Raw genomic sequence first — 5,998 nt, 5'->3', positions numbered from 1 at the left:
CACACACACACACACACACACACACACACACACACACACGTGCGTACGCGTGCTCATGTGTGCACACACACACACACAGTTTACTTCTTTTATAGTTTTATGTGTGTAGTTGTTGGTATATGTACGTGTATACAGATGTACATGACTGTGTGCACATCTGTGGAGTTGTGAGGATCAGAGGAGTATGTCAGTTATCAGTTCTCACTCTCCACCTTATTCTCTTGAGAGCAGGTCTCCCACTGACTTTGGATCTCATTGTTTTGCTAGGCTAGAAATCCTCTTGCCTCCTAGGTGCTGAGAATATAAGAATAAGCCACACTGTGCAAAGCCTCGTTTCTTTCCCACTCAATCACTCTTCCTAGTTCTCAGGAGAGTAAGCCAGGACAGTCACCAAGGACTCAGTCATAAATGCCTATAAGGCTCATGTTGATAGAAAAAGAGTATGAGGTCCACGACTTGCTCCCTTCTTGAGAGACCTGGAAGACAAAAATTGTTAGGAAAGGAAATGGATACAGTGACAGAGTTTTCCAGAACTAAGGAGAGAAAAGGTTCATCCTTTCTCACTTTCTCTCCTGCATCAGTATAGTTATTTTATAGAAAAGATTCCAAATCTAGGAAATACACATGTGTAGATTTAGCTGTGGTTATAAAACTCTCTTCCTGGGGGAAAGGTCACGTCCAGAAACAAGGGCTCCAAGCTGTTCTCATCCCCAGCATGGGATGTCCTAGGGACCATTTTACATCTTTGTGGTCACAGTTACATTGTTACAATGGGAGAACTCCCACGGATGAAGCCCCCATAACCTTCCTCCATAGGCTTCTGGCTGCTGGTGCCAGTTCTGTTTTGTGGCTTTCTTTCTTTTCTTTTCTTTTTATTATTCTTTAATCTTTTTTAAATAGTTCAGTTATTATCCCCCTCCAGCTCTGTCCTCCAACAGGACAGTTCCTCATCATTCCTCCTCCCTTGTCTCTAAGAGGATGTCCTCCCCCACAACCCCCACTCTACCAGACATCTCCACTCCCTGGAACTTCAAGTCTCTGAGGGTCAGGCAGTCCTTTGTGCTGCCAATGGTTCTTGTCCCTCCACTGGAATCCCTGGCATATCTTACAATCATTATCTTTTCTTTTACAAGTGCTGGATATGGAACCCAATTCCCTCCAAATGCCATGTGTGCATTCTCTCCCACTGAGTTGGACACACAGTCACTCACAGTCATTTTCTTCTCCCACTAATTTACTTATCTCTAGCCCTTGCCTCCCAGCACCATACTGTTCCACAGGCTGTCTCCATGCTTACGTTCCCCCCACAAAAGTGTGCTTGGTTTTGTTCATGGTAGATTTCATTCTTTTTACTAGTATACCATCTGCACAGGATACGGGACTTAGAACCTCTTATACTCACATTTTGCCACCCTTAAGGTAGAATTTCCAATAGTTTTTACTACAATCTATTTTTGGATGAACCCTGTCCAAGATATATTACAATCACCTAGAAAAATTCTCACAAATAAGAATGAAGCCTGGTGACAAGGTCTTTTAAGAGAGCCTCAATTAATATGTATGTAAGTTGAAGTGTAACTGATTAGTGTTTATGCTGAAGCAGCCAGAAAAGATTTACAGTGACTCCTGTTTGCAGTACTTCCTCTATTCCCACTGTGGTTTTGCTGGAAACAACAGTAGCTTTTGTAAATACTGGGTAAATATTGGTTTACCAGTATCACAGGGGACACCCACCCCAAGTCTTTTCTTCCATCCCAGAAACATGCACAGAGTTCTATCTCAGTTGCAGAAAGGTCAGAAGTCACAAGGTGGCAGCAAAAAGCCTTGTGAGACAGAGGGGATAGCCCAAAAGTACCTTACAAACTTTAAGACATCTGCTTTAATAAGCAACTGAGAGGCCATGATTGCATGTAGACGTCAGGTTCTGTGTTCAGAGACATCGTTGGTAAGACACCCATGTTGGAAATCACCCAGTGCATAAGGAACCTGGAGTGAGAAAATGGCATGAGATTGAAGGCAGTGCTGACTGCCTCAGATTAGCATTGGGTTTAGAGGGTCTGTGCATAAATAAGACTGTGATCCCTTCTCCTTGGCTCTGAGTCAGTAACTTGGTGGAGACTTGACATGTGTTTCTGAGCTGGTAGGCCATGGAACATGCAAGATGTTAAGATGAGGACTTTGGTTTGGGAGGAGCTGAGAGATTTAGCGGAGACCTATGATGACCCAAGGGCTGTTGGATTGGTAATCCACAAGAAAGCTTCTGATTCTAGTGCACACTTCCAGAGGCCCTTCTTTTGGCAAGCACTTTTGTCTTCATGAGCAGTTGCCAAATTATAGCCACACAGATCAGGCCCCCACAGTCTACTTCCCTTTCAGGACCTCAGGTGCCAAGGTTGAATTTGAAATGCTTGAGTTAATTCTTTAATTGGGACACTCCTCAAAAGCTCCATCTTCTATTTTGAAATTTGTTTTGTGCACTATAGTATGACTAACTGTTTTCTACTTCACCATCACATCTCCCAGTGTTAAATATAGCTGGATCAGATACACAAGCACATTCTTGTTAAAATTTCCCCAGAATAAAATGTGGAGAGTTGGATGACAGTTACCAGAAGAGGTGAGTTCCAGCCTCAGATCTCTATATTTTATGGAAAAATAAAACAGGAAGGTTTACCAAGCAGGAGAGAATGTCTATGACCCTTCTCAGAGAGCTTGGCTTAGTTTGGGAAGTACCAAACTAAGCAGACAATGGGAATGGCAGCTTAAGCCAGATAGGTTCAGAATGCTTGTAGTGCAATTTCACTGATGGACATGTAGACACTTTAAAATTGTGCGTATGCAAGAAAACAAGGCCCCATTAACACAAGTAAAGCTCATAAGAACACACAGAGACCAAAGCAACATGCACAGGGCCTGCAGGGGTCTGCTCCGGGTTCTCTGAGTATAGTTTATGGCTTCCAATTTAGTGTTTTTATGGAGACCCTGACTCTTGTGCCTTGCCTTGGGCTCTTTTTCTTTTGTTTGTTTGCCTTTTTAAATTGTAATGCATTTGTTTTTGTTTTATATTATTTGAAAAATATAAATAAATACATAAATAGATCAATTGTGTGTGTGTGTATGTGTGTGTGTATGTGTGTGTACATGAGTGCAGTTGCCCACAGAGACTAGAAGAAGAGGGTGGTGGATACCTTGGAGCTGGAGTTAGATGATGTTGGGAACTATCTGAGGTTGGTGTTAGGAACTAAATTTGAGAGTTATGCAAGAACAGTATGTGTTCTTAACTGCTGAGCCATCCTTGTAGCTCCTCGATGACAGGAGCAGGAAAAGAAAACTGGACAGAAAGCCCACGGTCTCAGCCTTAGTAGACACCAAGTAAACCCTCTCTTCTAGGGACCAACAACCTGACTACAACAGACTCAGAATGCCATTTGTAAAAGAACTTTTTTGTGTATGTTCTCCACCCATGACTCTCTGTGATCTGAAGACCTGGAAAAATGATAGTTATATGCTGAAACTTAGTCAGTAGAACTAGATTATGTGGGGTGAGGAGGGTTGAAACACAAGTGCATGGTTTTCAGGAACTACAACCTGGTCAAAGCCAGGTTGCAAGAAATGCAACAAACTTCAGGAAGGAGTACACAGAGGCATGACCAACATTCACAATCTAATGCTACAAAAAGAGTGCAGAGTTGTAAATAGCATCTGAGAGTCAAGTTGTGAAGAACTGTCTGTTCCCCTGACCAGCATCTATACCCAGTCTCCCAAAGGAAGTCCCAGAGGCAAGAACAGTACTTGCAACATTTTCCTTAAGGCACAATGAAGGACGACTCTCCCCTGCAGGTATGATCAGCATCTCTTACCTAACCTTGCAAAGGAAGACCCATAGGTTTTAGTGAGCCAGGGAACAAATGCCTGGAAACTCAAAATAGAGAATAGCAAACAGACTAGGCCACAGTTCTCTCCCCTTAACATTTATTCCTTTTTAAAAATTATTATGAATTAATTATTTTATTTATTTACAGTCCAAATGTTTCCCCCTACCATTCACCCTCACAGAGTTTTTCCACCTCTCTTTCCCCTTTGCCTCTGAGAGTGTGTCCCCCTACAGCATCCCCCTTCCCTGGGGCATCAAGTCTCTACTAGATTGAGACCAGACACATTAGTCCTCTTCTGTGTATGTGCTGGGGGCCATGGACCAGCCCGTGTATGCTCCCTGGTTGGTGACAGTGTCTGGGAGCTCCCAGCAGTCCAGGTTAGTTGATACAGTTGTTCTTCCTATGGGTTTACTATTCTTTTGAGCTCCTTCAGTCCTTCCCCTAATTCTGCCATAGGAGTCCGCTGACTTCAATCCAATAGTTGGGTGTAAATATCAGTATCTGTCTCAGTCAGCTGCTGGTAGAGACTCTCAGAGGACAGCCATGCTTGGCTCCTGTCTTCAAGCACAACATGGCATCAGTATATTGTCAGGGTTTGGTGCCTCTCCATGAGATGGATCCCAATTTGGGCCAGTCACTTGTTGGCCATTCATTCCTCTTTTATTCATGTCCCAATTTCTCCCTTATTTAATAGCCATTCAGTATTTAATACTGTATCTCTTTTCTTTTCCTTTCCTCCATCCTTCCCTTTTATCATCTTCCTTCCCCAAAGAACATAAACTAGCTTGGTTTGCAGGGGCCCAGTGGTTTTGGCTCCTGTGAGTTGAGACTGTTCTGAGTGATCCCATTGTGTTTCCTTATGTCTCTTATCATTCTACCTTTAGCCAAGCTATCTGAGCTCTACCCGACTTCTATTAATACTGCTCTCACCATGATCCCAATAACAGTGACTAGTCTTGTGCTGATTTTCTCCTTTCTACTTTTACTCATAGTAGCTAATACATTAGTGCACACAGCACTGTTTCCCTTCACTGCAGAAAATGACTGATGTTTCAGGTGTGATTGTTTTCTATGTAATGATTCAATGTTTCTCTCATTTTATCTCACCATGGAGATGATCTTCTACCAGGACATAGCAAGAATACTCTCACCTTTATATTAGACTTCTCAATTTCTAGAACTGTGAGCCAATGTGTTTCTTTTCTTAACAAATTACCCGGCCTGAGGTATTCCATTATAGCAGTACAAGATGGCAAACATATTTGCCTCAGAAGGTGCTAGCAGGTCTATTCATAATTTAGGTATGCACTATTCTAATACACTCACCAAGGCCTACATTATTTATGTAGAACAGAGACTAGAGATTAAACAAATATGTGATAATATTGCCACCCAGCTCATTTATAATCTTTTACTCTCGACAGCAGCAGAGAGTGGAGCTCTTTCAAGGTTTCCATTTAACAACCTGCATTATGATAGCATTATGATAGCTCTTATTTCACATTCCACGAACCTAATTTATGGTTATTCCATGTGCCAATTATGTGGAATCCAGCCATGAACTAAAGATCAATAAATGGGCATGGAATTATCCGTGTTCATAAAAAGTAAGTGTGAGTTTAGCTGTAGACAGGATTCAATTTATTGCTTATTTCTCATGAACTCCTATAGTGGTTTGAATAAGAATGGCCCCCATAAGGCCATATATTTGAATGCATAGTCAAGAGTTATATTTCTTGAGAATGATTAGAAGTTGTAGCATTGTTGGAGGAGGTGTGTCACTGGGGTGTGAACTTTGAGCATTCAGAAGTCCAATCCAGTTTCAGTTTCGATCTGTCTTCCTGATGCTTGTTTATCCACATGTAGAACTCTCAGAAAAATGTTTAAACAAACATACAAAAATATGTTAATGTTTTGCCTGCATGTACATTTGTATACCATGTATGTGCCTGGTGCCTGCAGAATTCAGAAGGGAGTGCCACTTCCCTTGGAACTGGAGTTATAAGAGTTTGTGAGCAACTATATAGGTTCTGGGAACCTAAACTGGGTTCTCTACAAGACCATGGAGTACTCTTTTTTTTTTAATTTTTTTATTACATATTTTCCCCAATTACATTTCCAAT

The sequence above is a fragment of the Mus caroli genome, chromosome X (genome assembly GCF_900094665.2).
Source record: "Mus caroli chromosome X, CAROLI_EIJ_v1.1, whole genome shotgun sequence".
Lineage (NCBI taxonomy): Eukaryota > Metazoa > Chordata > Mammalia > Rodentia > Muridae > Mus > Mus caroli.
This window is presented reverse-complemented; position numbering follows the sequence as displayed.